General features: G+C 35.5%; 1 pseudogene across 1 annotated transcript; it reads right to left on the bottom strand.

The window, feature by feature from the left end:
- LOC104399530 lies at positions 1-25,685 on the bottom strand (annotated as a pseudogene). Its single transcript, XR_719934.1, has 15 exons — positions 25,571-25,685; positions 23,012-23,101; positions 21,116-21,244; positions 20,351-20,442; positions 19,180-19,452; positions 15,625-15,688; positions 14,920-15,061; positions 13,889-14,095; positions 12,184-12,474; positions 8,630-9,010; positions 7,491-7,623; positions 5,612-5,850; positions 4,526-4,699; positions 2,461-2,842; positions 1-480 (listed from the first exon to the last, which is right to left on the bottom strand). The product of XR_719934.1 is annotated as a sodium channel protein type 2 subunit alpha-like (transcript).
- Positions 25,686-27,717: the final 2,032 nt, after the last annotated feature.

The raw sequence follows: 27,717 nt of genomic DNA, 5'->3' as shown, positions 1-27,717 counted from the left end.
CTCTTTGCTTTCTTCCAGGTCTGACTCGCTGCTGAACTCCTCTGTATTTAAATTTTCAAAATCTGATTCCCCAACAGCGATTGGCACTGTCACAGTGAGGCTTGGGTTGTTTATGAATGACATGTAATCACTTTCATCAACAACATATTTTTCCACGCTGCTGCCTATGCCACTAGTAGTTCCATTCCCTTCTTTAAGATAGGCAAGGTTTTTACCTATATCTACTATAGTGTGGTTGGAAATACAGCTGTCTTTTTTGTTGTTTAGGTCTTCAAGAGGCTTGATTTCATCTAAAACTTTCTGCTTTCTAACAAAGGCTTTTTGGATAAATTCACGCACTTTTCTCTTCACATAATCTATTCCCTTCTGAATCCTTGCCACAGCAATCTGGAGATTGTTCATTTCATTATCATCATCGGTAGCAGCAAGGTTGTCTGAACTAAATGAGCTCAGCAGCAAGGCCAAAAAGAGGTTGAGTACCTACAAGACAGTAAGAAAAAAATGTACTGGATCTCTTATTCTTAGGTCACAAAAGTAATTCCACTACAGATTGTTTAACAGGACATGTTTTTTGTTTTACAGCTAATACTTTATTTCAACCCACCCTTCTGCTGTTGTTTCCAGTTCATAATACCTGTCCCCCATATTTCAGTATAAGTTGCCAAAACCATTTTTAGCTTGACTAATATATGTGAAAATCTGATCTGTTCCTTGACTTTCTCCTCCACATTGCAAGTAGCACAGGTCTGCTCCTCAAAATGGAGAATGACATAAGGAAGCAGGATACAATATGACATAGTAATTTATGGAAGCTACATTTGCTGTAGTGTTCACAGGTGAGGGGCACACAGGCAGACCTCAGTTCAACAGACCATAGTTTTGGTGTCTCTAATTCAGAATATAATAAACTTCTGTATCTGCCAAAAATATATGAGTCTATTTTTGCTTTGGGCAGGTGAACTAGGGAAGAGATAAAAAGTACACAGATGTGATACACCTCAATTTTAGGAAACTATTTCAGACTTTCTTGCATGACATGTTTTACAAACATACAAGAGAAATTTAGACTACATGTAATTATGACAGACTATATGCAAAACTGATCAATAATAATATTTAAATTATATTTCTCAATTCTTCCTGTTCAAAATTGTGGAATATTTTAGAAGGTATACCACAGGAGTGTCACATTAGTCCAGTTAAACTTTGTATGTATGTCTATGAATGAGCATATTTATAAAATTTGTGGATGAGACTAAAAAGGGAAGGGATGCTAGCACTTGACAAGAAAAAACTCTAATTAGGCATAAGCATGTAAATTGGTGAAATGATTCAAAATTAATATGGCATTTAATTCTGTAGTACTGGAGTGGAAATGTTGGCTGCAAAAAATGAAAACTACGTATACAGAAGGTGTGAAAACTGGCAAGGTGGAAGCAGTGCAGAAAAGGGCATATAGGCTGCATCAAAGAACAACGCTGGTACAGAAATGTCATGTGTCATGGGGGATGTACCATAAAGAATGTTGGGTGTAAGACGTGGGAGTATAATTATTCCACATTATCTGGTACTTGTATCTCTATCTAATATGCTGCTTGAGAGGAATTCAGAGGCCAGTAGCAAAAGGGAGAAGTAGTTTAGAAATCAGCACCTATAAGAAAAAAATTGAACAGCTGGACTGACTTTGTTTCAGAAAGAAAAGACGAAAAGTGGAAACTTTCAGCCTTTAAGTATTATAAATGTTGTCATGAAGACCAACTGTTTTTCACCCCTATTGAGACCAGTTTAATTGGTTGTAACAGGTGATTGAAGTTAGATGTTTTTTTGAAAGGCATTTTTAACTATAACCATAATTCAGCACTGATCTTAAAGAGGTTGTAAACTCACTGAAGATTTAAAAGAAAAAGTAGACAAACATTTTTCATAAATCATCAAGGCTGTTGGGGTTGTTCAGCCTGGAGAAGAGAAGGCTCAGGAGAGACCTGATAGCAGCCTTCCAGTACCTAAAGGGAGCCTAGAAGAAAGCTAGAGAGGGACTTTTTACAAGAGTGTGTAGGATAAGGGGTAATGGCTTTAAAGTGAAAGATGGTAGATTTAGATGAGATATAAGGCAGAAATTCTTCACTGTGAGTGTGGCAAGACTGGAACAGGTTGCCCTGAGAAGTCGTGGCTGCTCCTTTCCTGGCAGTGTTCAAGAGCAGGTTGGACAGAGCTTTGGGCAATCTGGTCTAGTGGAAAGTGTCCCTGCCTGTGGCAGGAGGGTTGGAACTAGATAATCTTTAATGTCCCTTCCAATCCAAACCATTCTATGATTCTATGATTTGAACCTGGTATAAAGAAAGGGCAAATGAATTACATGATTTCCTAAATTCCTTCTCTAGTCTTCATCTCTGATTTCTAAATCATGAAAAGCAGGAAATACATTCTAATACTTTTTAAAAAAATCTACTGATTACATACCACAAGGTTTCCAATCACCATGACCATCATGAAGACAGTAAGGCACATAGTTTGGCCTGCAACCTCCATGCAGTCCCACATCGTTTCTATCCATTCTCCACACAGCACTCGGAATACAATCAGAGCACAGCACAAATGTCTCCCCCTCCAGAGAGTGGAAAAAATCATGCATGTGCCAGCGTGGAAGTTCACAGTCACTGGAGATCTTGCAGACACATTCCTTGTAGCTTTTCCCAAACAGCTGCATCCCAACCACAGCAAAAATGAACACAATGATGGCCAGCACCAGGGTCAGATTCCCCAGAGCCCCCACTGAGTTGCCAATAATCTTAATCAGCATATTTAGAGTGGGCCAAGATTTTGCCAATTTGAAAACTCGAAGCTGCAAAACAGAAGAACAGTATGCAGTTATTCATGTTACTAATTGTAACGAAATCATTGCTATACATTTCATATTTCAGTTACCCTGTGTCTAAATCATGTCTCATGTAACCTTCAGAAACTTCAGTTACAAAATTTGTTTCTAGGTTTTTTGCACAATACTAGACATCAGCAGTCATAAGCAATCAAAAATATTGTCTGTATGCTCATTTCAATTACACTGTAATTATCACAAAAGTCTCCTATTCAGACTTTGACTCTTCTGGTGACTGTAAATACCTAAAAACAAGTTGTACTTGTTGGACAAAATAGTCTCCTTTAGTGTCTAAGGGAATATTACTAAAAATAAACCAGCACATATGAAATGTGATCAGTTTAACAGGATTGTAAGTGTATAGACACTTCCAGATCTCTTTCATCTTCAGTGGCAGAGAGATGGAAGAAATAGTTTTCCTAGAAAGAGAAACAAGCTAGACTTGTTAATGACAGGCATAGAAGTTACTCACAACTATCTAACAATGTATTTTCTGTCATTTAATATAAGCAAAAAAAGTGTCTGAAAAAGTTTTTCATACAACACTGAGAAAACCAAAGGAAAGCATTATATTAAACAAAACAGACAAAAATGAAATTATTTGGAAATATACAGCTAGAGTTCAGACAATTGAAAGAGTAGAATATAAAATGAATCTAAATCTAAATATTATTTCATGGGATGACATGTAAATAAAACGGATATGTGAAAGTTAAAAAGAGAACTCTATTACTGAGAGAGAAGTCAATCCAGACAGATATTAGACTTCAGCCAAAACACAATGTAATGCTATGTAGAGAACCAGCAAATGGGTGAATTTAAATCTCATCCTTTTTTTTTTTAAAGGGGGTTTATGTAACTTTAAATGAAAGTTAAATGTTTTTTGCTTTATTTAGGCAAAAGCTGAGCTTGATGAATAGGAACTGTAACTTCTTGTCTCTTACTGTGTAGGTCTTTTCAGAAGAGAATGTGAACATCAACTTGCATGCTATCCTAGTCTTTGGCAAAACCAGTTTTTCAAGTTCCTATTCATGACAGAGATATTTCATACAGATAGCAATAATGTAGTGACTTCTATAACAGAAAAGCTGTTAGACAGATGGACCCTTGCAGAGGATGATAAAGAGAAGGCTGGTAGTGATGAAAAATCTTTATCCAAAGAAAAATCTTAACACTACTCTCTTCTAAAACTAACCATGTAAGCCAACTGGTAATGGAAGTCTATCAGATAAAACAGTCCATAAACTTTCATTAGCTAATCCATTATTTACTAAACAATTGAAAAATCTTCAGTCACAGGTAGTGAGGGCCTGTGGCTCTTGCATTTTTTATTCCCTCACCTAAAGAGAAAAAGACTCTGAGATACAACTGTTACAAAAAGTTAATCCTTAAAGCACACTCACTGCAAGAACAGAACCAATGCTGAAAATGTCTTGAAGAAGAAACAGACGTTACTAAGATAATACGTAAAACAAATTTAACATAACAGATACATGCCATTTAGTGAGTATGAAATTTAGTATTTTGTAATTTCTTCTGAAATAATCTTCTGTCTTAACCAAATATATAATGTACAAACTAAAAATGTGCAACATGCATGCAGAAATACAAAAATACAACATATCGACATAGTTTATTTAGTATATTTACCAATCGGAATGATCGAAGGACAGATAGTCCTTCTACGTTTGCAAGGCCAAGCTCCATTAAACTAAGACTCACAATAAAACCATCAAAAATATTCCAGCCCTCTTGGAAATAATAATAAGGATCCATGGCAATTATCTTGAGAAACATTTCTGCTGTGAAAATTCCAGTAAACACCTGCAAGGAAAATACAGTTTCTTATTCCAGTTTAATGAGAAAATATTACCCCCTTCCCCAAACTAATAGTATCAACTTCTGGTAAGTTATATCTTCAGCAAGCAATCCACGATAAATCTTAATAGCTTCTTTATATTGACATACATTGGGGTTAGGAATTAAATTCAAATCTGAAGCTTACATATGCATCACAATGTTTGGTTTCCAAAGGAGAAGAGGTAATTGGGAAAAGTATTATTTTTACCTAGCCTGCTCATATGCATGTATTAATACTGAATCTCCTCTGATTTTAATGCTTAGTTTTTGCTCCTTAGATCTCATCTTTGCCCTTGGGACATCTTTTTGCTTCTAGGGACAAAGATATGTTTATGAGAGGGACAATTATTTTATCAATAAAAAAAATTATACTGAAAGTTGAGCAGAACTGGTTTTCTTCAGGATGACCTGCAGAAGACACTGTCATGCCATTTCACCATTTCCTGTGGAGCTGCAGTGAATCTGCCATGCTTATGGCATCTTTCCCCTCTACAATTCCCTGAACGCCCAGGACCTTATGAAGAGCAGAACAGGCGTGAGAATGGAACTGAAAGTTCTTATGATTTGAAAGTATCCATCCAAGGGAAAAAAAAGACAAATTCCTTTGAACAGCTTCAATGACAGAAGCTGAAGGTTTTAAAAGTCAAAATGCATACTGACTTAACAAATCTTAGTATCTTTTGCTCCACAAAGCAAGAGTTGCAAAACTCACAAATGTCAATGAAGTGGGATTCAGTACAGCTTAAATATAACTTCAGTGATCCCAAGCATATAAAGGACTAGTCAACATTTTCTTTAAATATATGTACATAAGTCACAGAAGAATTATTTAAGAAAAATGTATTTTACATACATGGCACATAATGAAAGACTTACAAGGTTTCCTACTGAAAGCACACCACTAAATTGTTCTGTCATTGGATAGTGCTCCATTGCCATGAATAGGGTGTTTAGGACAATGCAGATAGTAATAGCCAGATCAACAAATGGATCCATCACAATCAAATTTACAATATGTTTGACTTTCAGCCAGGGAGTACAGCAGTCCCAAATCAAGCAAGTGTTAGCAAATTTATACCAGCATGGTGGGCATTTCTGTCTGGATTCTTCCAATTCTAGAGAGAAAAAAGAAAGAATATAAGATTTTAAACATATTTCTCTATTCCAGTATAACCTGGGTATTTCTTTGAGTCCTAAATACTGTTTTCTAAGGTATTGTTGATAAACCATGTTGATATTATAGATATTTTGAAACAAAGGCTACTGCCAGTCAAAATAAATTACAATTAAAAACAATCTATCCCACTGTTTTAAATTTGATGTAAAAAGAATACTAAATATTCACAAACAAATAAAAAAACTTTTCACAAGAAAATGCTACATAGGATGCAAAATAAAAATTTGTCTTAGAAATCTGGCATACAGGCTGGGCAACGAGTGGATTGAGAGCACCCCTGCGGAGAAAGACTTGGGAGTATTGGTGGATGAAAAACTTAATATGATCTGGCAATATGCACTTGCAGCCATGAAAGCCAATCTCATCCTGGGCTGCATCACAAGAAGCCATTAGGTTGAGAGGGGTGATTCTTCTCCTCTCCGCCCTGGTGAGACCCCACCTGGAATACTGCATTCAGGTCTTGGGTCCCCAGCATAAGAAGGATGTGAACTTGTTAGAGCAAGTCCAGAGGAGGGCCATGAAGATGCTCAGAGGGCTGGAGCATCTCTCCTACGAAGACAGGCTGGAAGAGTTGGGCTTGTTCAGCCTGTAGAAGAGAAGGCTTAGAGCTGCCTCCTGGTACTTAAAGTGGGACTACAGAGAAGATGGGTAGGGACTTTTTATCAGGTAGGACAGGGATAGTATGAGGGGTAACAGTTTTAAACTGAAAAAGGGTAGATTTAGATTAGATATTAGGAAGAAATTCATTATGCTGAGGTTGCAACTGGAAGCAGCTGCCCAGAGAAGTTGTGGATGCCCCAGTCCTGGTAGTGTTCAAGGCCAGGTTGGATGGGGCTTAGAGCAACCTGATCTAGTGGAAAGTGTTCTGGCTGTGGAAGCGGGGTTGGAGCTAGATTATCTAGTTGGTCCATTCCAACCCAAAACCTTCTATGATTCTATACCTAGAATGCAAAAAATATTTCACTTTCCTCCTGAAAGATAAACAGAACAAACCTGAACTCAGACAACTATTTAGACAGCATTATGGTTCACGTGTGCAAAACTGCTCATTATTTCCTTCCTATTTGCTATTTTTGGCGTAGTTGTTTAAGCTTCGAAGTAATGTTTGCCCTTTCTTACAACTAGTCACTTAATTCCATGATTCAGATTCATTGTATTTAGCCTTACAGAGAAAACAACGTGATCCTTCCTTTGTGAAACAGCATGTCTGTTCAGTTGGCAGAAGGGGATTGTTCTACTGCAAGAAGCATAGCCATTTCAGTAATCTAAAAAGAGCTTTTTCAGCAAAACATAACGTTTCTAGAGAAACTCTCCACTGACCAATCACCTTCTGCTTGCATTTAACTTGGAAGTTTACTGCTTCCTCCTCAAGCCTACTAGTATTTTGAAAGCTTGTCTGCTTTTCCAAATATATTATTCCATCTTTGAAAAAAAAAACCTACTACCTCTGTATACAAATCTCATCTTACCTGTACCTTTTAGGCTTAAATAGCTGTCATAAAATACCACTACTACTTAATTTAGCATACATTTAATAGCACTTCATGGTATTGTCATAAAAAATTCCGTGTTACATACCTTCCATTGTGTTTGTAAGCATGCTGGCTATACTCATGGCTCTTTGCCTTGCACTAGGATCTGTTAAGTAGTCCATAGGAGCATGATAAGAACTAGACCGTCTCTTTCTTAAATCAGTTTCTGTAGTAGTGCCCTGAAAATAAAACACTGATAAAATAGCCTATTGATTGTTAATTTAATAAGAATAATACTGTAAATCATTATAGAAATATAATATTTTAAAACATTCTGCTTTTCTGCACCATGCTCTACTTATGTTGCAGTTTTGCAATAGCCTAATGTTTGCCTAATTTTGTATATAGTAAATGGTCAATACATCAGTAGCATTGCTCTTGTGCTTAAAGAATATGTTTTCAAGTATTTTGCTGCAACCGGGCTGAGGCATTAAAACAGATTTTAGACTATAAAAAGTTCCACAATGCTTGTCAATGTGGTCTGCCATAAATATCTTTCTAATTAGGCAGTGAGGTCTTTTTCTAAACACAGGAAAGTACAGCCCACACAGCTAGCAGTAAAAGCACAAAGAGTAAGTGTATTTTCTTAAGATAATTCTTAATTTAGAATAAATTATCGATTTCCTAGCACATGCTTTCAAACAAAATAAAAGAAAAAAAATTTAATAATGTTGACATTTTAAAAAAAAAAAAATCCCTACAAAAATTACCTATGTTACAGGAACACTATCACAACCCATGTAAGATGTACTATCAGTCTTACATGAAAAGTTTCATACATAGTCAGTGTGAAGTTGAATACTCATTTAATATATTCCATTAAGTAAATATAATTATTTTTTATATTTTTTTCATTTTGATATTCTGTCTAATATACAAATACAGAACCTTCCAGTTAAGTCTTCAGTTAGCATAACAAATCAATGGGTGTAATGGTACATTTATGCAATGGTTTACTATGTTATTCTTTTAATTCCCAGCAAATTAGCATATATTTTCACATATTTAGGTAATGAGAGCTAGAGAACTTCAGTTTTTACTTTAGCTTATAACTGGAATATATGAAAGGAGTATTCACAGCTTAGCCAGAATGGGAATCATTCCCAAGTGACTACATGTTTTTAAAACAGTAGCTGATCATACAGGGAGAAGACATCATGCCTAAACTATTGCAGACTTCCTTACATTGCTAGCAGTGGCTGCTTTATCAATCATCACCTCTGGCAGAAGCTGTCCAGTAGGTGACGTCAAAGCTGGCGGCCCACCGACTAAAGAAACTACTCCATTGCAATCCACAGTGCTGTGCATCTTCCCATTTGCTGGAAGTGGAGCTACTGTCCTGGATGACCTGCTGGCCTGGCTAATGTTACTGTTGCGCCGTTCACCATGTCTATGAGGAACAAAGAGAGAATCTCTTCTGCTCTCATTGTCTTCAAAAGTGCTGTGCTCATCATCAGCAAAGTCATTTTCTGATCCTACATCCTTTGCTCGACCTCTGAAGCTGAAAAGACTTGTTCTGCTGTTGCGCCTTGGAGAAAACAGGGAGCCTCGAATGCTCAGCAAAGACTGCAGGCAAATAAAAACAATGAGTATCCAATGAAAATTCTTTCAAATATAATGTTTTCATACAGAGGAAAAAAACACAGTGTCAATATGTCTTAAAGGGTAAGGTTATCTACAAAGAAATGAACTGGCACAATCACCCCCAAATACACTCCCTTTTGGGTAGCAAACAAAGAGCACATAAGTGACAGACAAAGACTGTTATTTTACTACTTTGGATATATGAAATCAATTGGTTTAATTAGAGTAAAAGAAACTGCTTGACAGAATTGTTTCCTCTGCCATTCTGCCTGTTTTATTACCAACTGTTCATAAACTGAGGAAGCAAATCTAGACACTGTTTACCTCAGGTTGGCATTAGTCTGTCAGGCTGAGTAAATAAAATTTTAGGCAAATTTCCCATGACTCAGTCTGCGCACAGAGGTGGCTCCCAATAACTGCCTAATTTTTAAAACCATATTTTTTCAGATACTAGTCAAGTAGGCCATGATAAGGTTTTATTTCTTTTTTTTAAAGTTTCAGCTATCCTAAATTATGCCTGTAATTTTGTATGGAGTCTCACTAATCTTCATCAGTTTACTCATGTACCTGAATGTTCTGTTATGAAAGGATCTTTTCAGGGTAAGAGTCAAAATAATGCTCTAAGCTTGCAAATAATTATACATGTTCTTAACTTTAATTCAAGTTATTCCCTTGACTTGATTGATTATCATTAGCATCTGATTTCAACCAAGACCTCTATGAACAGCAGAGATGATACATAACAAAGCAGTGTCTTTGTTTCTCTTCTGCAACTTATCTTTATGGACCTGAACCCCATTGTTCTAGGTACTGCAAAATGCAGAACAAAAAGGCACTCTGCAAAGAATTTATCATCTAAGTGTAACACAACAGATGGATACAAAAAGAGAGGGAATACAAGGAGGCAAAATTGATGGGTATGATAAACAGTGGTCTTAGCTCACCTGAAGTCACTTCCCTGTCAAGCTTTCTGTAGGCAGCATGGTAAAAGAGAGTTTTAAAGAGGGATTTGAGGAAAGCAATGAAGTGTTCTGTGGAAACTCATGGGAGCTTTTTCCAAGCATGAAGGGCAGCATAACAGAAAGAGCTCAAAGAAACTAGTTTGAAAATTTAACAGGAGGTTATGGATGGGTCAATCAAAGCCAGGACTTGTTTACTCTAAGTAGACAAGGTGAGTTGGGAGGAATTTTAGGCACAGTATGTTTTATGGTATTAAAAAAATATCTTAGGTAGATATGTTTACTAGGAGATTAAGTTAAGCAATGAGATAGGTCAGTGTTCCTTGCAACCACATTCTTGATGTGTTTCACATACAGCAGTAACTGTGACATGGAAAGAGGTCCAAGTTAAAAAATGATTCACAGTTGTGGGTCCAGAGTCAAGTAAAGAAAAAAAAAAAGAAAAGGAAAAAAAAAAAAAGAGAGAGAGAGAACTGAACTAGCAAAGGCCTTGTGGAAATCCCTTAGAAAACTGCAAAGGGAAAAAAATCTAAAGCAGAACTAAATCAGGAGAATTGATAGGAGATGAAACTGTGAATGTTAGGAAGCATAAGTTTTCAAGAGAAAATAATAGTCAGTTCAAGGACACTGAAGGCAAATGAAATGTCAAGGAAAAAGTTAAAGATGAGATATAAATCTGAGTTTTGTCTAGCAAAAGTTTATTAAGAACTGGCAAGTGGTATTTGATTAGTGGCTAGAATCTAAAGTGAAAAGGAACTAGAGTTGGGAAAACAGGGGAGGTGATTGCTAGACTGTCATAGTAAACAGCTGTAAATGAACTTGGAGATGAGAAGGTAAAACAGAAGCAAGTTGTATGAGGAATGCTTCATTTCTTACAAGATGGATGAATTGAGCTGCAGTTGAAAAAGGCTACAGTTTGAATGAAGACAAGCAAGGACATGCACCTAAGAGACCACATGGGTCTTCAACACAGTCAATGGATATAGGTGTGAAAATCTGTATATGGAGCAGAATGAATCATGAACTAACTAAATACAGCAATGAAATCTTACAGAGGTTAGTTAAACAGTTAGCAATGTAAAATGGTGGCAGACCAAGGGCAGGAGGTGGGGAGGAGGGAAGGATGCAGTATACTAAAAAAACGAAGTATGTTAGGAACTAAGTAGAAGGAGGAGTTAACTTGGCAGAAATAGGAAGCTAGAAAAATTCGGTTCCCACCACAGTCTGATCTAAGGAGGACAGTTCTTAGTAAGAAAGTATTGGATGAAGGGGTCTCAGCTTCTTTGAGAATGGGAGTTGGAGAAAGTGACACATGAACAGAATATGAGTGTTCATGATCTATTTAGGGACAAAACAGGCTTTCCAGAGACTCTAACAGAAGAGGATTAAAAAGGAAGGAATGAGTTTAGTAATAGTGACCAAAAAGAAGGTGAAAGCAAGCCAAAGATGAGGGAGAATCAAGAAGGTGGGGACAAAAGGAAGAAGCATATTGAGGCACACAAAGGAGCAGAAGAAGGACAGGATGGATGTGAGATCTGGACATGAAGTGCTGAGGGGAGAGTCAGAGGTGGGAAAATGAAAAGGAGCTCTGAAAACTGTAGAAGGGATGACATAAAACTATCAAATGAAATAAATGTCTGGACGGGAGATGCAGATGGCACTCTGAGTCACTGGTGTTTCAATGTAAGAGAACACATGCAAGGACACATTGCCACACATAGTTCCACCTTCTTCAAGATAACACGATTAATGGTCTCACATCAATTAATTTGTCAAATTTCACATGAACATTTATGCAATTTCTACTGGAGTTTTTGCATCTCAGATTTTAATACTTTTCTCATTTAAAACATGAAATTCCTTTTTATGTTTGCACCAAATTTTGAAGCTACTGATCATACTGAATACACTGATCTTGATGGGGAAATAGGTCCATTTTCATTAAGAAACTTGAAATACGACTGATTTTAATTAATACACATTATTTTGATTCTTTACACATAAATGCAGAATAAAAACAAAACCTCTCAAATTCTTACAGTTTCATCTTTGTCTGCAAGTATTAACTTAGTCATGCTTGAATTAAGATATTAAAGAATCTGTGAAATCTTTTGCAAGAATTGACCCAACTACAAGGTTTTGTTTATATGATGAGTAGAAAATAAAGGTGTTTAAGAGGTAATAATACTATGGTACCTGGTGTGGGGAAGAGAATCTCTTTTCATACGTCAGTCTATTCCCCTCAATGGAAAATCGGAAACCTTTCCTTTTGATGCTGTCCTCTGATTCAGATTTGTGAAATTCTTCCCCATCCTTCTCCTCGCCTTCAGATTGTTCTTTTTGCTTTTTTTTCTTTCTTCTATTCCTTCTCTCTTTAGCACTTTTTGAGCTCAGTTTTGATGCTTCTGAAGAACTTTCGGAGAATCCACCTATTCCACCTACTCCACTATAATCTCTTGAGTCAGCTGCTGCAGCTGCTGCTGCTGCCTATACGTACAAGCACATACGCAATTTACAACATTTATACAAACATACACTATTTTAAATTTATTGCCATTCTTAAAAAAACCCGATTTTTAAGTAAAAGCAATGATCCCACTTTACTAAACCCAGCATACCATAAGAAGTAAAATTTGTGAAATACCACAGGACCCATTATTTGCCACTGCTCCATAAGCCAGGAGTTAGAGCAACCCAAGGGAAAACCGTGCTGTCAGAGAACCAAGTTAACAAACATCTGTTTTAGATTGGAGCAATATGTTGTAATGGATTTTTCACCTGAAATACTATGTAAATAGTAAGGAATCAAGGCTCAAACAAACAAAAAAAATCCCTATTAACAGGAAGCTACACTTGCTTACACCATTTTCCTGGATTTTGAATACTCTCTAGTCTATTAAAGATCTGGTATAACATTTTTAATCTCAGTTTTGCAAATCATAATCAGTGATTTGAGTTAAATTGCAGGCCATTAGAGACCTGTCGCTTTTTGAAGTTTCAGACATTTGTGGAGCACTTGATTAACATTTATTTACAAGTTTTGGTAAAAAATTCCCAGATATCAACTAATCAACCAAACAAGAAATGCCTATTGCTGACTAGTCATGTGCTTACATGGAAGACATAGTTCGACTTCTGCTCTATGTGGCCACATGCCAAGCAGACATTATCAATTATCCTATTAAAGATTTCAGAGTCTTCAAAAAATGAAAAGGAATTTCAAAGCAGTATGCAATCACGATGCCTGTACCACAGAAGCGTTTTCTCCAGTTTCTCCACTTTTTCTAGTTTTCTTTAAAATTGGAACACTGTGGCTTTTTGCTGTGAGAGCTGGGGAAGGAGCAGAAAAAGCCAAATGTTGCTGAAGCAAAATATTTCTCCCTATAATAGTTTTGCTTCTGTTATTAAATAAGCAGAATTTCTGGGGCTTTTTTCCCCACATTTCCATCTCCATTTCACAGAATCACAGAATGGTTGACGTTGGAAACGAACCTCTGGAGGTCATCATGTCCAACTCCCCAGCACAGACAGGGTCACCAAAAGCAGGCTTCCCAGCACCACGTTCAGACAGTTTTTTTATTATCTCCAAGGATGGTGACTCCACAAGCACTCTGAGCAACTTGTTCATGGGCTCCGTAAAATGTTAATTTCCATCTCCAATTTAATAATCCAGCATTTTAGCTTAGTGGTTATAATTTTCACCATAAATTAACAGGTTCACTCAAGCCAGCAGAAACGGAGCAATGGAAAACTTTAAAGATTGCTTGCAAAGTGAAGGAATTTATAAGACTGAAGGCAATATATTGCTAGGAGTAGGGGAATAAAAGTATTCTCATATGTGGACATAAAGCATCCGATCACCATCATAAATGGCAAAAGGAATTTTATTTTACAGGGATACCTGAGCTTCTTCCTGTTGCTTTTTCAGTTGTTCCAGCATTTGCTGAAATTCTGCTTCTTTCTGTTCTGCTTCTTCCATGGTTGCTTGATTCTGTTCTTCGTAGGCCATGGCAACCACAGCCAGGATCAAGTTAATCAGGTAGAAAGAACCCAGGAAAATGACCAAAACAAAAAATATCATGTATGTTTTCCCAGCAGCACGTAGTGTCTGGAGGAAAAGAGACAATGCACATTTTTTAGCAGACTTTTAAATACTGTTGTATAATATGACAACATCTGGTTTGTAATCTAGAAATACATTATAAGATTGCTTTATGTTACAACAAGGTTATTTAGTTTTTTTTTTTCCATATATAAATAGTACTATATCCCGGCTACATGTGCAAAAATCCAAGTTCTGTGTCTGATATGGCCAAGGTAAATAAGATCCTGTAGCTTGAATACCTCAGAACTTCTGCCAATGAGAATCTGTACTAGTAGTTGCTGCCCCCACTTTACATCTTCATATTATAGCTTTAAATCTAACTGTAGTGGGGCTACTAACCAGCATCTTACCTTCTTGTCTCATCAGTCCCAAACTACAATGCCACAAAGACAGTGCAGTATACAAAATGTCACGCTGTACACCATCACTGTCCTTCAGGTTAAGGATATGTGTAGTTCAGAGACAAGATTTAACCTTTTCAATGACAACATACTTGTACTAGACTACAAATCAATTTAACTAGCATCTATTTAGAGCATGTCTGGGTAAGAAGCTTTAAAAACATAAGTTCATTTACTCATTTGTGAAAACAAACCATAATGCTTAACCACCTTAATGAAATAGCTGCTATTTCTTACTATATATTTGAGTAGCACACGGGAACCTAAATCATTAACAAGGGCCCTGTTGTTTTAGACCACTTATATATGAAATAAAAGATGATTTCTGTCCTAAAGGCCTTAGGGACACATGAATGAAAATAACTATACAAGTACTATGTAGTAATGGTATTGGTGATGGTGCTGTTTATTTTAATAAGTCCTCACCAGCTGGTAAAGATTCTCCCAAAAGTCCTGAGTCATCAATCGAAACAGTGACAAGAATGCCCAACTGAATGTATCAAAACTTGTGTAGCCATAGTTGGGGTTTCTACCAGCTTTCACACATATATATCCTTCTGGACATTGACTACAAAAGAAGAGGAAATGCTATTTTTAACAACTACTCTAAATTACGATATGCTATAGTAAATCACAAAATTGTTCAGGAGTACCAGTTGGTAATGAAATTATGAACAAGTAAAGTTTTATTCTAAATATCTAAAATAAAACTATTATCTTATTGCTTTTCAATTTTAATTCCATTTCCTAATGATATTTCAATGCTTTAATAAATAAGTAAAAGTAATCTACCCTTCCCCAAAATTTGTCATATCAACACATCTCCACTAGGACAAAAGAATGTCAACTAGCATGGCTCATGATAAACAGTTGCCAGCAAGCTGGCAGCAACATTCATGCACATAGCATTCATGTGGTTACCTTTACAAAATTAGCCTAAGACGCTGACAAAAGTGCCTGTGTAAACTCAAATCACATAGATAATTATATTTCAGTATAGCTTCAATTGCAAAACATCAGCAATTTGCAACTCTCTGCTAAAGTTGATACTAGAGTTGACCACCTGAGCTATTCTAAGAAGCTAACTGTTTTTTCTTGATGTATAATGAAAAATGACGATAGTTTTCTTACCCTGCATCTGAGCTATTGCCACATAGCAAAGCATCATTTTGGCCTTCCAAGAAGTAGAAATGACCTGTTTAAAAAATAAAAAAGAAAACAAACCAAAACCCCAAACCAAACGAAAACCAAAAAAAAAAAAAAAAAAAAAAAGTGATAAGACATTATTTATACATAATTAAAACTGAGCAATGATATAACACTTTAAAGAAATAAGCAGAGCTAACAAACAGTTTAACCACAATATATAACGATTAGGAATGAAAGCAAACATGGAAAATACTGTTTTGACAGGAAAATTACTTCCTATAGAACCTTGAAGTTGGCCTTTAGAAAATCGCAAGGTAGTTGTACAGCTAATTCTCAGTAACCTACCCAAATGAGTAAGATACAATGGGTAGAATACTGAATTGTGTATGTCAGCAAATGAGTGAATACCAGAAAAACAAGACAAAGGATAAGGTTGATACCCTGCCTTTGCTCATGCGTTTTGATATATGCCATTTATTCATTTATAACTATTAATTACATGCTATTTTATCCAAATATTACTTAAGAAACTACTGAATTTTTTTCAGCTTGGAAAGATAACACAGCATGCACAAGAAATTGCTAACTGGATCTTGATTTCAGCAGCTGAGGAAGAAACCAAGCTTTTATTGTACATTACAAAAAATTATTACACAAAATTCTATAGCAGAGGAATGTACTTGAAGTGTCTATATGTATTTTGTTAAAAGGCTAACTACTAAAATTAAGTAAAATATAATTTAAAGAGGTGGAAGTCTTAAAAGCCTCTGGCACATTCTTTTCTTTGTTGTGCTTTGAGGCAGAAAGGGAAAACCATCTTGCCATTAATTCCCAGTTTGGGATTCTTGTGGTAAAATGGGAATCTCTAGTGGAGATTTTTGGGTCAGGTGGCATATTAAGCTAACATTGCCAGAATTAGGTATGTTCTGGCTGTTCCCAGGAAGCAGATGGTTCCTTGAGATTCACTGCCAGCTGGCATGGACTAGCTTAGCTGGCACCAACTAACTGAGGGCTAATGCTGAAGAGACAAGCAGGGAATTGCAACCAGTTCCTATTGACTGCTTCTATTCTGTCACCACCAGTATATGATAGAGACAGCATAAAATCTGCTTATTTTAAAGAGAGAGAGAGATTATGTGCATAACTTATGCATCTGCATATGCATATTCTTAGGTATCATATAAGAAACCAGTAGATTTTCAGACATTCTGGAACTCACACAATCAAACCCTGTGAGGGAGCTAAACCCTACTTAAAAAGCATAAAGATGCAGATAGATAGGCTCCAAGCTGGATTTTCAAAATTGTCTGTAGGCCTAATTCACATTCTTATGTGACACGGTTCCTCCTCTGGTAAGCAGAGGATCCAGTTAAACCATCCAGTCAACTCAGCTCTCAGACCCCTGTTTTAGAAAACATTTAAATAATAAATTTTTCAATACAAAGATGATAAAGTAATAAAAATAGTCAATATGTGTGTGTAAAATATATGCCATGTATGAAAACTATTCCCATCTCCTGCCAACTTAATAACAGGACAACAGTCATAGGTGCAAGTTGTACACTTTCATAAGCAAATAAAGGACATATGTTCTGGCTGGAATCATCACAAAATACTTGAAAAAAGATTCTTGGAGGGCAGTTGCCAGTGGCTCAATGTCAGTTCGTAAGGGCATCTTTCTGAAGATCCTCCAGGGATCTGTGCTATACACAGTTTTCATAACAAGTTTCATTACCAACTCAAGACATGAAATAATAGAAAAAAATGCATCAAGTATTCTGAAGACATCAAGCTAGAAGAGAAGATGATTGAAATTTAGAATGACCTTTACAAACTGACAAGCTGGTCCAAAAGCAATTGGATTTATTTCAACAGAGACAAGTAGAAAATGCTACAGTTGACAAGGCAAAATCAAATACGTAAATGCAAAATAGGCAGGATCTGGCCACAGCCTCTGCTGTACAAAAAAATGCAGTGACAGTCACAAACCACAAACTGACTGTGAATCAACAATACAGTGCTGATGTAAAAATTATTCAACTTTGAGATGTTTTAATAAGAATGTTGCATATACGGCACATAAGGTAATTACTTCTAATTTGTACCTCTGTTAGAGGAGTAAGTACAATTTGAGTATCATCTCATAAAAAACCCCCAAACGAACAAGGACCATAGCAAAAAACCTCCCAACATACCCCAAATCCCAGACTAATTGGAAAGATTCTGAAAGAGGGGAAAAAAAAAAAAGTGGAAAGATGTATAGAAAATGCAAAACAAAATAGGATTGCTTGGTTTAGAAAAGACCAGAAATACAGAAGATAATGGTTTTAAAGTATCATAAAGACTAATATAGTCTATGATTTATCTTATTTCTAAATCCACAGGAGAAGCAGTAATATATTCAGTCTGAAATTCGGAAAATTTAGGTCAGATATTTAGAAAAAACTTTCTATTTGTATGCTGTAGTACCAGAAGCAGCTAAAAGGGAACGGAATCTGTTTTGGAATGTTTTTAAAAATATGTTATCATCCAAAATCTCCAAGATGACATTTCTATGATACTATGAGTATGCTAAGATGATAAGTATATTAGAAGATTATAAGGCAATGAGACTTGGATCCAAAAGCATTTAGCTGTTAAACTGAGGTTCCCTAACTTTCAGTGGTACAGCTGTTAGTTACAAGATTTATACAGCCTTTAGGAAAAAGTAAGATCATGCCTAATTATAAAGTTAAAACCCTAATTCCACTAAAATAAATAGGAGGGACTGAATAAATAAATAGGAGCTTCTGAGGCTATTTACCATTATGAAAGACAGAATAGCAAGCTACTATAGATACTTTCAGTATCTGTATTTTAAAATAATTTCTTTTAACACAGTATTGACATTAGCTATCTAAAATGGTGAAAATACTGTATTATGAGGTAACATAGGAGACCAAAATGCTAATCTCCTGATTTTCCACAGATAAGAAGCAAAGTAAAAGACACATAATATGGAATATAGTTATTATTTTAGTATAATAAGAAGCATGGCATAAATCACTAGTATTCTCATGAAGGTATGTCTGTGCTGCACATGGGAGTGTGCTGTGGTGACCAAGTTCCAAAAGAAGCAATGCAGCTGCATTTACATGCTATGGCAAGATTCATGAGCTAACTGATGCTCAAATGGGGATTTATGATATTCAATGGTATCTTGCACAAATTAGCTATACGATTTCAGATCCCATATTAGGACAGTCACACTATTTCAGGAGGCTTGAAGCTAGCACAGAAATTTCTGCTTTGTGCTACCATGTGGTTTTACTCTAGAAGTCATACTCAGTAAAAAGATATTTTGGTACCCAGTACAGTATTATAAGCATGTTAAACTGCATTATGACTGTTCTTTTATTTAATATACAAAATAAGTGCTTTTTTGTCTCTTGGCCAGATTACACCATTTAAAATGTCATGAAAAGATACTGATGCTTATGTTTCTGTTTTAAAAAAATCCAGAATATCAATGCAGTAGGTGATATAATTAACTCTTACTTCTGTCTTCGATGTAATCATCCCAGTTAAATGTTGTCATTGTCATATTAATAAATGTGCCATTTTCACCTATAGAGCTATTAAAGTAGGAAATAACAGTTGTTTCAAATGTAGAATTGTCTGGAGGCCACTGCAGGCATTTATTCCTCAAGTTGCCCATGAACAGCTGCAGCCCTATTAGTGCAAATACACTCAGACAAAATACAGTCAGGATCATAACATCTGACAGCTTCTTCACAGACTGAATTAGGGCGCCCACGATTGTCTTCAAGCCTGCAAAGGGAAAAGATTTTTATTATGGCGTTAAACAGACGTAAAACACCAAAACAAACAAACAAAAAATTGTGATTTTTCCTGACAAGATAAAGATTTCATGCAAAATGACAACTGAGTTGAGTATTTGTGATACAATAATTTTCACAAAAAGCCTTATTACTTGTGAAGATGAATGAAAAGCTGTAAGTTTATGCTTATTTTATAGTGTACAGAAATAAAAAGTAGATAATACCAAACACATTGTTTATGCCAAAATAAGTGATTTTATTATTCATGCTATATCTCAACCCTACATAGAAAAGCATCATTTACTTTTGCTGATGCTTCTTGCCCAAACCTTTCTTAAATGAACCTTTTAAATATTCTGCATTAGTAAACCCATTATAAAGACATTATAAGTGCATATTTGAATGATATAATAATCATCTTACAATATAAGAGGGGTGATGGTTTGGAGAAGAAAGACATCTTTGAAACAATACCCCATGCATGGCCCATGCTATCCTTTAGAGTTTAATTTTTTATACATGACTTAAAACTGAATTAAGTTGCTATATCAAGTGCCTGCAATAAATGATAAAATTTGCATCAGTATGAAAGCTTAAAATTAACGTTTAAAACATGTAAAGGAAAGCTTGATGTCATCAGATGCAAATCACATAGGCTGTTTACTGCAAGTATCTCATGCAAGAATTTGTTAAACTCAAAGGCTGATTTTTTTTTTAAGAAAAATACCACTAATATAAGCAAGAATCAGTTTAAGTAAAATTACATGTCTTAATTCCTGCTTTTTTATTTTGTTAACAATGTGTAGCAAACAAGGCTTATGCTTTAAAAACATGAGTATAGCCTTTGCAGAACAAAAGTCAGCCTCAGTGTTTAACCTAGCTCTCACCTGGAATGACTGATATTGTTTTCAAAGCTCGGAGAACTCTGAATGTTCTCAACGCTGAGACATTGCCCAGGTCCACAAACTCTGTCACATATCTGTAATAGGGGAGTTCACACACAAACACAATGACAGCACACAAGTAACAGTTGGAGATATGAGGGGCCTAACACCTTACACCAACTACTTCTTACCTGGAATTACAGAAATAGTTTTCAAAGCTCTCAATACTCTGAAAGTTCGAAGAGCTGAAACATTGCCTAGGTTTACAAATTCTGTTACATACCTGTAGGATTAAACCACAGTTACTCAGAATTGAGGCAGATTTTATCCTATTTGCTTGGGTCTTTGATAAAGACCTCTTCACCGTTCACTGTATTTTGCCTGTGTTATAAATATGCTTCTGACCACAAATTTAAATTAAGTTTTATCAAAATAAACCACATTGACTTGATGTTTGAAATTTGGTCATCTTATAGCAGGAAGTCAAAAGGATTCCTTTTATTCTGGTATGCAGAAAGGAGACAGGATATGAACAGTTCAGGCTGATGGCATTCACAGTCCTAATGTGCTGGCACACTATGCTGGCCTCTGCAGCACATGCTTAGTTAGAAATACTAAAATGTGTAAAAGAGGTAGAAGAAACATATTGAAACCGCAGGAAGTCCAGGCTCCAAATGTTCTGGCTGACAAAATATGAGGCAATTTTTAGTCACTAATTTCATGCTAGCAGGAACATTTTTTCTATTAAAAAAAAGGTAGAAGACTTACGCAAATGTAATGACAGTGAAATCTAGCCAGTTCCATGGGTCTCGAAGAAATGTAAAATCTTCTAAACAGAAGCCCCTTGCAAGAATTTTAATAAGTGATTCAAAGGTATAAATTCCAGTGAATGTGTATCTGAGGAAAACATGCAAGACAGAGTTTATAGAAACACAGGCATTATCTTTACACGTTTTGCTCTCAAGTTGCTTTATTTGCATTTTCTTCTAAGTCACATAAGAATTTAATGGAAGTTACAAGCAAATTTAAACATCTCCAGAATTTTTACTGTAAGGAAGGAGGAAAGAAATGATGATTGAAAGACTAAATGACAACCCATAGCTTAAGTTCAAATTCTATAATCTATATGAGAAAACAGTTGCAAAATTCCCAATTACATTAGTGCATGTTTATGTCCGATCTGAATCACTGTTACAACAAAATACATAGGTGGATTATGTTAGGATTTCAGAAGTTGCTTCCAGACTAAAAACTTATTTCTTCAATGTTATTTTTATGCTGAAATGTTGCTTAGTACCATGAGCTGGCAATACGCCAACCATCATCAGTCCTCACTGACTTGATTACAGAGTAGTTGTACCCAGTACTTCACCTTCAGCAAGACAGGCACGGTACTGGAATGAAACAAGTGTTTTCAGATGCAAAATCCTGTGCAAGAACAACCAGAAATATTTACAACTACCAATAAAATTCAGCAACTCACTTTGAGAAAAAACTTTTGTTCAAATGAAAAATTAAATTTAATTCTGGCATTCTGAGTAATTTCAATTTTCTATCTCTAAATTATGTCATCTTGAAACTTTGTTTCATTTCTGTTTCAGTGGAAAAGAATCCAGATTAAACTGTTTAAAAAGCTTGAACTGGTTTTCAGATTTGAGCCAACCTGAAACCAGTTTTCCAGACTTTTTTCAGTTCAATTACTAAAAATTTTCTTTCCTGCACAACTTTACTCAACAGATGAGAAGGAGTTCTGTTGCATATCTAAATGGCACAATATGATGATATGAAGAAATATTCAGGCTAGCTATCTTTACTTATGAATATTTATTATATGCTAGACATCCTGAATACATGTATGTTCATACTGAACTCAAAATGAGAATGCCTTCACTGACTCCAAACTCCTATGATTTCACTTTTGATTACTAAAGATTAAAGAGTTACATATCATCCAAAACAGTGAGGAATGAAGAAGAAGCAGAAGCATAAAATGCTATTGCAAAAATGAAGCACCATGAAGAACTGTTTAACACTGTGGTCTACAGCCTTGGAACTATCGCAAAACATGCACCAAATGTATATCAGCATCAAGTTGTTGACATCATATTTGACCTTTTCTCTTCCTATAGGAAGATCAGTCAACCACTTAAACACTTTTCTAATAGCTTACTTTTCACACAAGCTATGCTTTTCTAACAGCATACTTTTCATACATAACATAATCATTGTTAGATTGTCTTTGGTGAAGGAAAGCTGCACTATGGTGAACACAGGCATCGATTACACAATCCTTTTACCTGCAATGGCTATTGCAGTAGAGATGGAAGAGTGTATTTCTCCATATTCTTGCACAGATATTACATCAAATGCAGTGGAAAATATTTATGAACTATTTTTTGCTTGGTCAGAACACTAGCTTCTAATCTTACATTCCCCATCTAGTACTGTAAACAGAGGATGGACATTGAACAACCTGCAATGAGGCAAGGTTCGCAAAATATATGTATTTAATATTACACAGAAGAAACTAGCATCAGAATAGCTGTTGAAAGGATATCGCAAGAAGGTAGCTGCTGCCAGTGCGTGCCATCCTAATACAAAATCGTTTACAGCAGTATATTTCAGATTACTGAATATTATTCAAAGAAAATCCATTTAACTTACTCTACATTCTTTGTCCAGTCTGGAGGGTTACTCATGGTCATAAATACACAGTTGGTCAAAATAGTGCACATGATAAGCATGCTGAATAATGTAGGTTAAGAGTTAAGGAATGTAAGCCAGAAAATCTCATTAAAAGAGTATCAAATAACACTGCTTTGGCAGATTTCCACTATCAGGAGCTATTTATCCCTCCAGTGCTCTGGTAACACTCAAAGAAAAGCCATGAATATGTTAAAGATTTCACAGTCACTGCTTTATAGCTAAAATAGATCACATACTAAAAATTAAAAAAACATTAAAGATATATAAAACCCCCAACCTTTAATTTTAGGAAGACCTTAGATGGTTACTTTCTTTTGAATAAAAATGTGAATGTTTGAAGTAGTAGCTTCCAATTTAGTGGAATAACACAAAAAGAATTTGTTTCAGATGATCTAGGCAAATCCGATCTACTGCATGCATACAAACCAGTGAAAAATAAATTTTCTTCACTTTTCTAATTTTATGCTTCACCACAGAATTTGGCATGTATCAACAATTTTTTTATTATAATACATATTTTGAAAGCTAGTTATCATGTAGTAGGAGAGAGCATAGGGAAATTTTAGGGAGAAAAGTATTGCTTTATATGGCTTTAGTAATATGAATGTTAATGGAGGGGAAGGCATATCCTAAAATAAAAAGAAACTTGAAAAAAAAAAAAAAGGAGAAATCTAAAGAGAATTCCAAAACAGGCACAAGTCAAAAATATTTCATTGATTTTAACAGAATTGCTCTGGGTCTAAAACCTTTCACTCTCAGGACCGATGACATTCTTCGTAGAAAATGGCAATAAACACCCCAATGAAAACCACACAGATGATGCCCAAAATGTCCACATGATGGCACTATCACCTAAAACTAGAAAGAGGACAATACTCGATTTTGAGAAGAGCTTTAGCTTCTGTAACTAGGCTCACATGGTGCTCCTAAATAGAAATCCGAGTATAATGGGGTGGGAAGTACTGTGAGGTTTCCCTCACGAAGTTTTCTATGCATGTCTACATCAACTGGAAAAACTTCAAGCGATAGTAAATACCTCTGCCTCACATCCATTACTCATAATCCATCTTCTCACTATGTAATTCATATATGAATGCAGCAGAAGAGAATGAAAGGTACTTTTAAAACCATAATAAATAATGTCTTATGAGAATGTTTTACAATCCTGTGTTTTACATAGGCTTTCAAAATCCTCGATTAAGTGTCCTCTCAGAGTTGCAAAGCCTTACTATTCTTTCATCAGTAGAGAAATAACTTGAGTATCCTTTCTCACAATTTTAAATGTTTTCTAACATTCTGACTTCAGTCAATCTAGCTCTTCATCACCATCTCAGTCCCATGATTTTCCATTTATTCCATATAATAATGCTCTATAACATGCTCAGGAGTGTCATATAATTGACAAATAATTATATGTAATGGTACCTGTAGCAAGATATAAAATAGGCTATGTAGTGTTATGATTAATTCTGAAGTCATTTTCAAGCTAGCCATAGATAACAACATCCAACACATAACAACCATTGTAATTACCAGACTTCCACCATACCAAGATTGAAAAAATTCCTTTCAGTATTCATTCTGCATTATCTTAGGATCACTATACGTAATGCTACACACGAAACTACTTTCAGTGTGCTTATGTTAGACTTGTAAAATCTAATCGTGCAAACATCTGCATGTGTTCCTCAAGTAAGTAGACTTGCTGAAGTCAATGCTCTGATTGCTCGTATCAGCATTTGGGATCAGACCAGTGGGATGCTTACTATAGTCAGCTATCAAAACACTGAAAAAACCAAAATAATAGATAAGTCATCATGATCATTTAGCTTGGCAAATACCTACCTGCAATATAGAAATCTCGTGACCTACTTGAAGACTGAAATTAAATCATCTAGAGGATTAGAAGTGCATAATGCAATAATAATCAAGAAAATAGGTAAGATACATATAGCACTGAGAATGTATAATCAAACAAGAAACCTAAGCTCTTTTATCAACCTATCCTTCTGTGACTGTGATCTGAATCAGAAAATGAAAAAGAATAATGAAATCATATTTTCACTAAATATTCATGCAAGCACAAACCTGGGATCAAAGATTTGATTTCTAACACAAAGTGTCAGTTACGAACTGGAAATATTTTGAGGACTGTATCTGCAGCTTATGAAAAACATGGAGGAGGAGTAAAATGAAAAAAAGTGTGATGATTACAGGAAAAATAGGAGGGAAAGAAAAAAAAAAAACAAACAGGTGGGGAAAGAAAAAAGACACAAGAAAAAACTGTAAAGGACCATGACTGATTGTCTGGTTTCTGATATTACTATATTAAGATCCAGCAATGAATACAAATGTAAAAAGCGGATCAGAAAAAGCACAGAAGACAGAAATAATAGAGAGAAGAGGGACAAAGCGCTATAGATCATATTAATCCTGGGACACATGCCAGAGAATCATTTAAATACTAAGTAACATCTCATTTACTGAAGTTTTAGACTAGCCACTTGAAAAGGATATGAATGTACCAAAATCTTAATAGCTATTTTTCTAAGAGGGTTGAAAGGAGTTAACATGTACAGGGCAGAGGTGGCACTGAATCGGAATATTGCCTTCCCTTTATTCAATACTATAAAGGTCTGGAAAAAAACACAGAATGAAAAATAGCATTTAAAAGATAACCAAGTTACAAACAAGTTACAAGTTCAAACACAGAGTAATTTTTAATTTCATCATCATATTTGGTCAAACTCTTCTTCCATTTACACTTCCACCAGGACCACAATCCCCTTGTCCAGTTCACACATTGTAGAGTCCAGCCAAACTACTATAAATATACTTGCAACGAGAGCCATTAAAGCTTCAACATTCCCTGAATCAAATAACCAGCATTAATTATCACATCAAAGTGCTAAGACAACAGTACTACAAAGTGATCTAAATTTCAAGAGTGATTTTCATGAAAATAAAGAAATTGAGTGTTCAATAACCAGTTCTTCAACATAACACTAATGCACTGTCTGCTGTACTCTGAGTAACACACTGCTGCTCTTTTCAGCTACTTGAGTTTCATATCTGCAAATCTGTTTTTCTTATATCATTCCTTACTTTTACCTAATACAGAATTCAATAGTTGATATATTTTCTATGTCCACAGTTTCAGCAATAACTCATAAGTACTAACAATGTTTTAAAAAGCATTACTGGATGTAATATTTTTCTTTAAAGCTAAGAAATAAAGAAGAATTTAACATGGAGTAAGTTTTAAAATTAGATTTCCATGCATTTGTGGAAATTCCTATCTATTTCTGTCATCTCTGCTTTCTACACATGGGTGAAAGTTCATGCTCATTGAAGGTAAGTAGATCCAGCCAGCATTGTGGCGGCCCTAACAAGCCCAAGGGAACATAAGCTGTGCAAACCTGGAGCACAGCCAGTAGCCATGATCTGCCTCAGCTGGAACCGGAGGGCAGCATTTGTAAAGATGATGCTCTACTTTCTGAGCAGGTGTGCCAAATACAGCAGCTGAAATCCTGAAAACACAATGCCTCCCCCTGACTGACATCATAAATTTCAGCACTTCCAAACTGAATATATTTGCTGTCCCAGATACTCATTGATTCTCAAGCCATACTTTATTGTATGCCATATTGTAGAGGAGAAAGGATTGGTCTGTAAGGTATGCTTTGCTACCATTGCTTTTTAACAGTATTACTATTCTTCCAGGTGTTCAGACAAAACATCTGATGAAGCATCATTTGTGTGATGCTGACTCCTCAAGACATATTAAAAAATAAAACTGGAGCTGATCTAAATAAGGATGTTCCAACATATGCAAAGAACACCAAGAAAAAGAAAAGGGAAAATTGTGATTGCAATGCATGTATAGTTTGGAGTCTTATATCCCCTACTAGAAACCACTATGCTTTTGGAAAAGATCAAGACAACAGCTAAGCATTTCTCAATCAGGAACATGCAATTCAGCAGGTTTTTCATGTCCAAAGTTAATTTCAGAATTGCTTTTCCACTTTCCAAAGCATGATAATATATGTGCTAACTTTAGAATTCCCAGCACTGAATTTAGAGTTTTACTACTGCAGAACTGGGAAAGGAAGGAAGGAAAGGGATCAGCACTTTGACCCAAATTCCATGTGCCTTACATCCAGACTTCAACTGGGTAAATCACTTGAGTAAAGGGAGCAGAACATGGTATTTAATTGGAAATCTTGTTTTCAAATTTAACTCATGATTCTCCATATCACGAATTGAGTGTTAGAAATTCTGCAATGGACATTTAAGGTATAGCTGATTTTTTTTAAAGCTGTTCTACCTGTTCATCATGGGATGCCTGTATTGTTACTGTTTCAACGTATTAGTGATGAGGAATACCCCTAATTCCTGCAGGATATATCTTTTTTTTTTTTTTTTTAACTTAGTTCAAGTTTGACTCCCAGCAATTCTTGGGGGTTTTTGTCCTTTTTTTTTGAAGTAGTTTTTTGTGCTTTCATGTTCTTTTGGGTTTTTTGGTTTGGTTTGTTGGGGTTTTTTTTTGTTGGTTGGTTGGCTGGTTTTTAATTTGCTAGTTAATTTCCTTGGGAAAGAAGAGAAAGCACAAGAAAAAAATTATGAAGACAGAAAAATAAATAAAATAAAAATAAAAATAAAAT

Source organism: Nestor notabilis, unplaced genomic scaffold (genome assembly GCF_000696875.1).
Source record: "Nestor notabilis isolate BGI_N333 unplaced genomic scaffold, ASM69687v1 scaffold7467, whole genome shotgun sequence".
Classification (NCBI taxonomy): domain Eukaryota; kingdom Metazoa; phylum Chordata; class Aves; order Psittaciformes; family Psittacidae; genus Nestor; species Nestor notabilis.
Note: the sequence above shows the minus strand (reverse complement) of the source record. Positions and strands in the feature narration are given on the sequence as shown.